Source organism: Balaenoptera musculus, chromosome 11, assembly GCF_009873245.2.
Source record: "Balaenoptera musculus isolate JJ_BM4_2016_0621 chromosome 11, mBalMus1.pri.v3, whole genome shotgun sequence".
In the NCBI taxonomy this organism is placed as follows: domain Eukaryota; kingdom Metazoa; phylum Chordata; class Mammalia; order Artiodactyla; family Balaenopteridae; genus Balaenoptera; species Balaenoptera musculus.
The window spans coordinates 85,758,664-85,770,429 of NC_045795.1; the positions used below are offsets into that span (position 1 = coordinate 85,758,664).

At 46.9% G+C, this 11,766-nt stretch overlaps 1 long non-coding RNA gene across 1 annotated transcript; it reads left to right on the plus strand.

Annotated features, from left to right (window-relative positions):
* Window positions 1–1,466: 1,466 nt before the first annotated feature.
* LOC118904555 lies at window positions 1,467–8,646 on the plus strand. The gene is made up of 3 exons (XR_005022011.1): window positions 1,467–1,593; window positions 7,924–8,043; window positions 8,382–8,646. It is a non-coding gene; the product is annotated as an uncharacterized LOC118904555 (long non-coding RNA).
* Window positions 8,647–11,766: the final 3,120 nt, after the last annotated feature.

Consider the following 11,766-nt stretch of genomic DNA (forward strand, 5'->3'; position numbering starts at 1 on the left):
CCCCGGGGAAGTAGTTGGGCGCAGTTTGCGCGCGCCGCTGGGGCTTGCAACAGCCGCTACGCTCGCAACGCCTCGAGGCTTGTGGTGCCCCGGGAGCCGGCAGGGCCTCTTTTGGCCCGGGCTCCCCCGCGCCCTTCTGCTCCTCTGCCACGCGGAGCTTTGTATCTGCCTCTCGTGAAGTCCCTGTTTCCAGCCGATACACCGCTCCGAAGCCCCTTCCCAGGCCCCTGACGCCGGAGGGAACTGTGCGGAAAGGGTGTGGCAAAACTGAATGTCCCCCAAGGCCCGACACTCAGCTCCTGCTTGAACCCCCCAGAGCCTAAATAGGGCGTTTCCCTAGGGAAGCTGCTGTTCAGATCCGGGCAGCCACATGCCAACAGTTTAAGCCTTATGTCTCAGCGCCTTCATCTCCTAAATGAGGCTAATAATCATCCTCCTTAGGTTCTTTGGAAAATTCAGAGACGTAATGCACGAAAAGCAGGCAGGTCAGTGCCTGGCACTTAGGAAGGACCAACACAAAGTAGTGGGTTGAGAACTATTATAACTGGGCCTGGGTTGTGCACCATTTCCCCTGCTTTAGAAGCTTCTTAGAGGCGGGGAACAAGTAGTACCCTTTACTTTCTGCCCTGCTCCAAGGACGCTTGCCAAATTGACTTGAACGTGACTCAGGGCCCTTTGGCCTTAGGCAATAGGGAATCGTGGTAGGGGGAAAACCACAGATGATAAGATAAAAGGCTTGGCTGGGCTGAAGCCCTGGGTGGGGTAGGGACAGGCTCAAGGGATAATGCTAGAAGTTGGGGGGTGGGTGGGGAAGATAAGATGGGCCCTCAGCTTCCACTGAGACAGCCCCCCTCCCCCCAGTTTATATGCAAACACAAAGTGGGTTGCTGTCAAGACTGCCCCATAAAAGGGAAGCATTCCAGGGCAGGAGACGAGGGAAGCTCACTTCCCTGAGACAGAGTGCCCAGGGAGCAAGAAGTCCTAGGATCAGTCCAGGGATCAGAAGGGAGAGAATTAAAGAGGGAGGGAATGTGTCAACAATAAGCTTGATAAGCACACGCTGTCCTTTCTAGGCAGGCACACCCTGGAGGGCCAGCACGGACAACACTGTTCAGCCAGGGTCAGCCACCTCCCGCTACCCTCCTGGGAGGAAAGGAGGAAGAGGAGGAGGAAGGCACGGGGCTGAGGGCCAAAGAGGCCAGAGGAAGGCAAGGGGCATGCACACAAGCCATGGCACAGTGCCCGCAGCCTTGGCCTCTGATGTCTGCCTGGCATGCTCCCAGGATTCTGCCCCTAGCGTGAAGGTACTGCGAGAAAAGGGGCATTAAGAAATCCCGGCTGGAGGAGTGGCCTTGTGGGAGGGAAACTGGGTAGCTGGGAGCCACAGGTAGTGGGAAGGAGATGGACTTTATTACTATTTACCAAGAGTAAAATGCACGAATTGTTTTGCAGCTCCGTGAATTTTTATGTGTATCCACTGCAACTTTGCATGCACCATCTGGATCAAGATACAGAATCTTTTCATCTTTCTGGCGAGTTACTCCTCTCCCTTCAGATTAGCTTTGCCTGAACATCATACACATGGGTCACACGGTATGTACTGAAGTGTCTAGCTGGCACCTTTTGCTCAAAAAAATATTTGTGATAATCATCCATACTGTTGCCTATCTCAGTAATTCATTTTTGTTTGCTTAAGGGTGTGAAATTCCATTGCCAATACACGGTCATTTAGTTATCCACAGGAGACTGACTTTTTTAGTGTATTTGTGTGTGTGTGTGTTTGACCTGTTTTATCTTTTCAAAAAAAAAGAAAAAGTTTAAAAACTGGTTTGAAGAAAAAAGAAGTTCCAGAATAGAGAACTAGTTTCTAGGAACATATCAGACCCACACATCCCCATGTGGTTGTAACTGTAGAAGCTCTAAGTTCGTTCACATGTTGGACGTAAATATCTACTCAAAGTCTCCTTATAGTTACAGGAGCCAGAGAAGACTACTTCATGCTGGAGAACAGCATGACTCTAGGCAGAGCATCAGACTATGATTCTAAAGCGGTGGTTTCAACCTGAGCTGGGTGGGGAACAAATCTTCCGCCACAGCGTAACCTTGAACCAGTGTGGGGTGAAGGGATGAGTGGGAGTTGACAGAGAGCTGCCTTCCTGCTCCTCTGTTTCCTATCTTGAACTTCCACTTCATATTTAATTGGAAGGAAGGGTTCTACTGCTTTCAAAACTATTAGAAGCCCGTGGTTTTAGAAAAGACGCTGGTTAGAAGCACTTCCCAAGAAATGTCTGGTGTAAATGATTCCATGGATACACAGGGCAAATTAAAAGACCACATTTGGACATTTTGCCTCCTTCCCTCTCATTCACTCCACTTCAGTCACAAGGGCTCTTCCAGGAACAAGTCATGCTCCCACCACAGGGCCTTTGCACTTGCTGTTCCCTGTGCTTAGAATGCTCTTTTCCCAGATAACCACATTTTCAGCTGCCTTACCTCCTTCAGGTCTTTGCTCAAAAGTCACATTCTCCATGAGGTTTTTCCTGGTCACCAAATCTAAAAGTATCGTCCACCAGCTCCCTGTGTGTCCCTTAACTGCCTTTCTTTTTTCTCCTTTGCACTTATCACCATCTGACATACCATGCTGTTTGCTTATCTTGTTTTAGCAGATCTTTACCCAGTAGGATAGAAGCTCTGTAAGGCAAGGAATTTTTTTTTCTTTTTCTCCTCACCACACCCCCCCACCCCCTCCAAAACACACACACTGTGATATATAAATGCCTAGAACAGTGCCTGGTAAACATGCATTGAAGAGGATTTCTTTCATTTAACAGTAATTTATTGCACAGCAACTCCATGCCTTGCCCCATGCCAGGGATGGGAAGATCAGATAAGCAAGACAGACTTAATTCCTGATCTTTTGGAGTTTACATTCTACTTGAGCAGGCAGACTTCATCAGAGTAATTAATTATGATTGTGACAAATGCTACAAAGTACAGGAAGCAAGGCAAGATTGCCTAGGAGAAGAGAAAGGAAGAGCATTCAGGGATGTGGGGCTTTGAAGGAGACAGAGGTGAGCAGCTGTGCCAGGCGCCCTGTGAGAGAGGAGAGATGGGGCCAGAGAGGTAGCCCCTGGCTACGTCCTATACGGCAGGGTGGGCTGAGATGGGAGCGGGGTCTTTATCCTGAGTGCCATGGAAACCACTGATGAGTTTACCAAGACTCTCTGTCTGCCTGGGACTGTCTTTGGTCTGCCTTCATGAATGAGGAACTGGGAGAGGCAGACCCCTTAGAGCAGGGAGGCAGGGGGAGGACCTTTAGATTAGCTTGGGAGTTGGACAAGGAAGGGCAGTTCTAAAAGAGCTTCCCCCCTTTCTTATGCTCCAGAAAGAAGCAAAACCTACTGGTGCCTGTCAAAGGAAGGGTCTGGAATGTTATCAGCTCAGCTTCCTCCTGCCTTTACATTTGCAAGTGCTACTCCAGGCAGAAAACCTAAACACTAAGACTGGGGCTCTGAACTTTAGCAACACCCAATAAAGGTATTACACACAAGTGAGAGAAAAAAAAGCCTTTCTCCAGATACCTTAGGGCTTACTCCGCCCCACCCATGTTACACCTTCCTATGGTCTGAGTCCAAACTGTGGTTTGGGGTGAGGTTTTCCCCAACCAGCAGTGAAATGAGAAAACTAAAGGGGAAATGTATGAATACTTTCCTACACCCAAGTAAATTACCAATTAGTTGGTTCTCAGCAAAGACTATTTTTTATTCTGAGATTATGTCCTTCCAAGTTTTTTCTTTTCTTGGAGGGTTGGGTAACTTAAATCCTCCTTTTTAAATGGAGTGTTGGCAATAGTAGACAGTACTTGCCTTGCTTAAAATGTCCTCAGTTGACCAAATCACAAGTGGACAATTCTCTATTGGCTTCCTAACTCTCCTCATCAATTTTATTCTTGATGTTTTAAGTGTACCAAGATCTAAATAATTTTAATGAAACTTCTCAAGATGGTGTTACTGAGGGGAACAGTAAGGAAAAAACAGTATCACTTAGTGACTGAAAAAGTCACCCACGAAGGACGGAAGCTAGGAAGGTTAAGATTTTGATCGTAATTGCAAAGATTTAATGCCCTACTTTGCACTGAATGTTCCTTCAGTGGTTTAAGAGAGAACATTGTTTCTTGAAGCATCTAACTACCTGGAGTATCTTAGGAACTGGGGAAAACCTAGCTCATTTCACTGAAAGACTCAGGCCTGCATGTGCTGATATCACTGGCGACATCTGTGGAGCTGTTACAGAAGACAGGATTAACTTCTGAAGAAGCAGCCCCTGAGTCAGAAAGAGGTGGAGCTTCCCTGACCGGGCTGTGTTTGAACCTTAACCAGATTTTGCAACGAGCCACACTGTCACCTGTGCATGTGCTCATCAGAGATAGGAAGTTTTATTGATCTGCTTCTTGCACAAGTAGGAAATATCACAAGTCACATTTGCCCTGGGTTATGCCTCACACCATTTACAAAAATTAATTCAAAATAGATCAGAGGGCTTCCCTGGTGGCGCAGTGATTAAGAATCCACCTGCCAATGCAGGGGACACGGGTTCGAGCCCTGGTCCGGGAAGATCCCACATGCCGCAGTGCAACTAAGCCTGTGCGCCACAACTACTGAGGCTGCGCTCTAGAACCTGTGAGCCACAACTACTGAACCCGCATGCCACGACTACTAAAGCCCACACGCCTAGAGGCTGTGCTCCGAAACAGGAGAAGCCACTGCAATGAGAAGCCCACACACTGCATCCAAGAGTAGCCCCCGCTCGCCGCAACTAGAGAAAGCCCGTGCGCAGCAACGAAGACCCAACACAGCCGTTGATAAATAAATAAATAAACAAACAAAATAGATCAGAGACCTAAGTGTAAAACCTAAAACTATAAAAGTTCCAGAAGAAAATATAGAACAAACCTTTGTGGCTTTGGATAGAGCAAGATTTCTTAGATATGATACCAAAAAAAACCACATGACCCATAAAAGAAAAAGTTGGTAGCTTGGACTTCATCAAAATTAAAAAGTTCTGCTCTTTGAAAGACACTTTAGAAAATGAAAAACAAGTCAAAGACTGGGAGAAAATATTTGCAAAACACATAGTTGATAAAGGAATTGTATCCAGGATACATGAAGAACTTTTAGGATACAATTAAAAAACAAGCAACCTAATGAAACATGAGGAAAAGATCTGAATGGACATTTTGTCAAAAAAGAGGTATGAATGGTTAATAAGCACACGAAGAGACACTCCACATCATTATTCATTAGGGAAATGCAAATTAAACCACAGCGAGGTACCACTGCACATTCGAATGGCTTAAATCAAAAAATCCTGACATTCCCAAGTGCCGGGGAAGACATGGAGCCGCCTTCAAACACCACCAGTGGGAGTGCAATATGGTATGATTCCTCTGCAACAACGGTTTGACAGTTTCTTACAAAGTTAAACATACACTTACCATATGAGCCAGCAATCCCACTTCTAGAAATTTACAAAGAGAAATAAAGACATATGTTCACACAAAAACCTGTACTCAGATACTTATTCATCATCACCAAAATCTGGAAACAACCCAAATGTCTTTCAGCTGGTGGATGGGAAACAAAGAGTGGTAGGTACCTCCACACCATGGAATACCACTCAGCCAGGAAAAGGAATCAACTATTGACACATCTGTGCAGCCCAGGTGAATCTCAAATGCATTAAACTAAGTGAAAGAAGCCGCCTCCAAAGGTCCCACAGGGTGTGATTGAATTCATGTGACATTCTAGAAAAGGCAAAACGACAGGGATGGAGAACAGATCAGTGGTTGCCAGGGGTTAGGGGTGGAAGGAGGATGTGACTGCAAAGGGAGGAGCAGCAAAAGGGAATTGGGGGAGTGATGGAAGCAGTTTACATCTTGACTGTGCAGGTGGTGACAAGACAAAATGAATTTGTCAAAATTCAGACCTAGTCACACCAAAGAGCAAATTTCACTGTATATAAATTATGCCTCAATAAATCTGACTCTTGATCGTTTTGGATTGAAAAGGTCCCAAAGCCTCTACATTCCACATTGCCTGCTCCCTTCATAGTACTAACCACAGAGCTAGCATTTTGTAGTTCTGCTGTGCACCTAGCACTGTGGGTAACCCTGTGCTTTCTTGGGTGTTCTTTTCAGTAATTCACCCAGTTACTCAGGCCGTAATCCCTGGAGTCATCCGTGACTCTTCACTTTCCCTTATACCCTACCTCCTGTCCGTCAGCAAATCCTTTGTACTTAAGCTTCAGTATATCCTGAACCTGACCACTCCTCATCCTCTGTTGCTTTCACTCCAGTCCGAGCTGGGATCACCTTCCAGCCTCCTAACTGGCTTCCTACTTCCCCTCTTGCTCCTGGTACCTGTTAGGATAGGTTAGGTTAGGTTATGGTTACAGCTCCCAAATCTTCATGATTTATCCTGACAAAGGTTGATTTCTTGCTGAAGTGATGTGCCCATTGCAGGCCAGCTGCAGCTCTTTTCCCTGTCTCCTCCCCCTGCAACCCAGGCTTCACCTCCAACATTACTGGTTGCTGACACAGAGGGAAAAGGAACTCCGGAGGGTCTTGTACTGGCAACTGACTGCTTGCCCTGGAAATGACACTCGTGGACTTCTGCCCCCAGCTCACTGGTCACTTGGCAACAGAAAGTGCAGCCCACCATGTGCCCGAGAGGTGCAGGAAATATTTGGCGATCAGCTTGGTGATTACCATGATTCCTTAAAGTCTCTTCTCCAAACAGCAATCAGAGGATCCTTCTAGGATGTAGATGACAAAGTCACTCCCCTTGCTGAAAATCCTCTAATGACTTCCCATGACACTTTGGTTAAAATTCAGAATCTTTTATTTTTTTCCTCTAACATTTTCCTTCTGTCTTTACATTTAATATTCTTTATTATATCAATATAAAATGTATCAAGGATGTTGATCTTTTCTTCTTAATCAATTTTGAGATGACAAAGTAAACGTTCTGTTTTTATTCCAACCTCACAGTACATAAAAAATTAATAAATCATACATTTTCCTGAGCGAGTCATGAGCTAAATGGAATTAATAGCTAAACATTACATATAATGCTTAGAGGTTATAAAATCCAGAATCTTTTTTTATTTTCAGCTGCGCCACGTGGCTTGTGGGATCTTAGTTCCCTGACCAGGGATCAAACCTGTGCCCTCAGTAGTGAAAGTGCAGAGTCCTAACCACTGGACCACCAGGGAATGCCCTAAAATCCAGAATCTTGACCCTAGTCTTGAAGGCCCGCTGACTTCATGCACTCCCAATTCAGCTCCAGGCACACGGGCCTCTTGCAGTTTCCTGCCAAGTGCAGCCACCTCTTAGGGCCTTTCTACCTGTTCTTCCCCCCGATGTTCCCATGGCTCCATCTCTCTCATGGTTCAGCTGGCTGCTAAATGCCCCCTCCTCAGAGAGGACCTCTCGGACTAAGCCATCTTACGTGGCATCACCCCCAGTTAGTGCCATCCCCTCATCCTGCTTCATTTTTCTTTACATCCTTATCATGATCTGGCATCGCACGGTGCACTGTTTTTGCCTAACTCTTCCACTAGAATTTAATTTCTCTCAGGACAATGGCTTTGCTTCATTTCATTCTGTATCCTTAGTGCCTAGAACAGTGTGGGAAATGTTCCTACACGTAGCAGGAGCTCAAAAATTATTGGTGGAATGAATGAAGCACTTTTACATCTGTTACCCCATTGAAACTTCAAATGATCCAGTGAGGCAAGAACTATTATGACCCTATTTGATAGATGAAGAAACTGAGTCAGTGATGTGCGCGGAGCCAGGGACAGGGTTTGAATTCAAACTCGGCATCTGACTCTCTGACTCCATCCCTTCATCTCTCCTTCTAGAGCACACCTTGCATTGAAAAAGAACCAGCCGGTTTTGGAGGGAGCCTGAGGAAGGTGGACAGATGTGGAAGTTCAAGTGGTCTTTTTTGACAGAGCATCCCGGGGTCCTCTTAAAGACAAGTAGGTTTTCTGCCCCTTGCACACCTAGTTAACGAGCCCACGTTACTGTGAGTTCTTGCCAAAGCAGACACGCCACATGTGCCAGAACCCAGGGACTGAATGATACACATCGGCACTGCTGCAGTTTGGGCCTTGGGAATATGCAGAGTGGGAGCCTCCCTAAGATGGGTGTGATTTCCTTCATTGATTCAACAATATCTGCTGATGCCTTGGGCCCAGAAACTGCTTCCCCAGCAGCTTGTTCTTGATGCTTGAATTTCCACCCTTAGAATCACAGTCATAGAATTTTGAGGATGCAAAGGAGAATCAAGACAATCCATCTAGTTCTGTCTTTTTAGGTCAGAGGCAAAAACCTGGGGATGTGGAGATTGTGGAGGGTTTCACCCACACTGCACCCTTGGTCCTCACAGCCACCCTCATGTGAGTTACCATCCTCCTCCTCAGGATGAAGACGCTCGCTGAGGGTCAGGCAGGCCACAGACCCATGAGCAGCTTTTAAATTGGAGCTTCAAAACCTGCTTCTCTGAGTGCGGGTCCTCTCTACTAAACCACAAAAGAAATCCCCTAAACCCAAACACCCTGGGATTCATTAATCAAGAATTAGGTTAAGAAAGAGGCTCCCCCAAAGAACGTCTGATGGTGGGGTTTCTTTACATCAAATTCATACATCAAATTCATATGTTAAGCCCTAACCCCCAGTTCCTCAGAATGTGACTATTTGGAGAGAGGGCTTTTAAAGCAGTGATTAAGCTAAAATGAGCCCATTAGTGTGGGAACTCATCCAATCTGACCGGTGTCCTTGTAAGAAGAGGATGAGACACTGGGGATGCACATGCACTGAGGAAGGATCACGTGAGGACACAGCAGGAGGCGGCTGTCTGCAAGCCAAGGAGAGAGGCCTCAGGAGAAGCCAAACCGGCAGACACCTTGATCTTGGACTTCTAGCATCCAGCACTGTGAGACAATAAATTTCTGTTGTTTTAAGCCACCCTGTCTGTGGTATTTTGTTACAGCAGCCCAAGCAGACTAATAAAGTGTCATAAGATTGTAGGTAGCTAAAGAGAGGCCACCGCAGGATCATGATAACCAACATACATGGAGCGCTTACAGGCGAGGTGCTAAACAATTTAGGTTTGTTAACTCAGTGAACGCTAACAATAATCCTGTGAGATGGGTTCTATGACGATGCCTCTTTTATAGACAGGAAATGAAGACAAAAGTCACTTGCCCTGAGCTGCATATTTGGAAAGCGGCAGGGCTGGGATGTGAACCCAGGCAGCCTGAGTCTAGTTACCATCATTCCCATCTTCCGGATGAGGAAACTGAGACTCAGAAACCTGTCCAACTTCCCACAGCCAGGGCATGGCAGAACCAGAATTCCAAGTTCTCTGCACTTTATCACAAACTGAATCCCTGGAACTCAAGAATCCTGAAAGTCATTCGCTGGAGGGAGAGTAGGGACCCACCTGGAAGGGTCAGGGCAAAAACGTTTGGTCTCACCAAATGCATCTGCGAAGGAGAGGCGTCTGATATAGAAGTTTGGGCTACACAAAGGGTGAGGGGAAGATGATAAAATTGAGCCAGGATCTGGGCAGGCGAGGAGGAGGGGGTGTACAAACGCCAGGGCTTTAAGGAGCACTGTCTCTCACCTCCTCTTCGAGTCCTCACCTCCCTGTGGCTACTGCCCACAGACAGAGCTGTGGAAACTGGCCCCAGGTCACACCCCCGGGAAGGCAGCTGGCAGGATTCATTCAGCTCTCCCTGGCTCCAACGTCTACTCTCGTCTTAACTTTTAGCTTTAGATTTGACAACTGTTTACGAGGCATCTACCATGTGCCAGCTTCCAGGTGCTGACAACCCCTGGGAGGGGGAGGCCACGGCGGGCCTGGGCCGCTGGAACGCACGGGCTGGGAGAAACGGGCCATAAGCAGATAATGACAGCAGGGTGGGGAGGGCAGCAGTGGTCAGGTGATTGTAACGGTCCCTCTGTGTTCTTCTGTCTCCTGGCATTTTCCTCTTTCCCAAGCAGTTAATTCTCTGCCTGAAGGAAGCAACGTGACACAGTACAAGCAAATAAGGCCTGTCAGTGTCTGCCTCTCACGTTCCCTAATTCTAAACTCTCCACGTTCCCACAGGGGAGTTTAGGGGAAGTAAGGAATAAGCAAATGTTCGGAAGAAGAAAGCAGATGGATGTGCTTTCTTGAGACAAGAAAACTTCCCAGGTGCTGAAGGAGGGGGAGATGGCAAGGAGGTAACGAGATGGAGAGGGCAAGGGCCAGAGAGCAGGGGTGTCCGTCCACAAACCCCCAGGAAGGTGGCAAGACCCCAGAGCAGGCAGAGGGGTGCCTACGCGGGCACAGCAAAAGCCACCTTGTAGAGATTCCAGGGACCCAGCATGGAGTGGGCATTGCCAAGATGACTCCTGGACTGGAAGGGGCCATGAACAGAAAACCAGGGATGTCTCTATGGCAACCTGTGATGAACAGATGCCCTGAGACCAGGCAGACACGTCCCTCAGCACCCTGACACTTGGATACAATGCCGGAGAGTCTAGAACTTGGATACAATGCCAGAGAAAGGGGACGCACCAAATGGACCAAGATTGAGTTGGGATGGGGGTTCAAAATAAAAATCAAGGGGAGAGAGATGAAAGTAAGGGAAGCTATTTCTGGCATGCCTGAAATTCACACCTGCTGTGTTGTATGAGTGGCAAGCCAAGGTGCATAAGAATCTACTGGCCAACCAGGATTGTCCAGGGAGACAAGTCAGGGAGGACATCCCAGGTCCACGGAGCCACACATGCAGTGACACTTGGCTCGTGGACCATAAAAATCAGTGGGCTAGAACTTAGAGCATGTGTGGAGCGGTGGAAGTGAGAGTTCAGAGAGGTAAGTGCCATCTTGAAGCATCTTAGAAACCATGTGGATTGGATGGATTTCATCTTGAAGACAAGGGGACTGTCGACACATTTTAATCAAGGAAGTTGCTGGATTGGTACTGAGTTTTAAAAATCTCGTTGGGAGCAATATAGATGGTGGTGGCTTGAGTCAAACTGAGAAAGGGGGCAGAAAACCAGTAAAATGGCAAAGAACTGAAAAGAACAAGGAGAGGGTAAGTGGAAAGAAAAAACGAGAGATTTTCAATAGTAGAATCTCCTGGACATAATTCATGATTGCACTTTTGGGGGTGAGGCAGAGTGACGAGTCAAGGATGATGTCCAGGTTGCGGACTTGGGTGACTGAGTCAATCATGGTGCTATTAACAGAGATAGAGTCATAGGAGGGGAGGCTGTTTGGAGGAGGACATAATGAGTTGAGTTGTAGATATGATGAATTTGATGTGTCACTTAGGATGCTTTTGGCTGCAAATAACAACAATAAAACAAAACCAAAAACCCATACAAACAATGAGAAAATGTGTTATTTAACATAGCTGGAAGCCCCTGTCCCAGTAAGATACAATCAGCTGGTCATTAAGGACCCAGATTCCCTCCATCTCTTGTTGGATTCAACCTACCCCTCGTGGTTGCTGATGGTCGTCACCACTGCAGTATTACAAGGCACAACATCATCTAGAAGAAGAAAAGGAACCGTTTTTCATGTGTCCATTTAAGAGGGAGAATAACCCCTTATTGCTAGACATTCCCAGCTATCTCTCCTGGCAGAATCAGGTCATGCGCCCACTCCTTAAGCAATCACGGACTTTGGTAAAATATCAGGAATG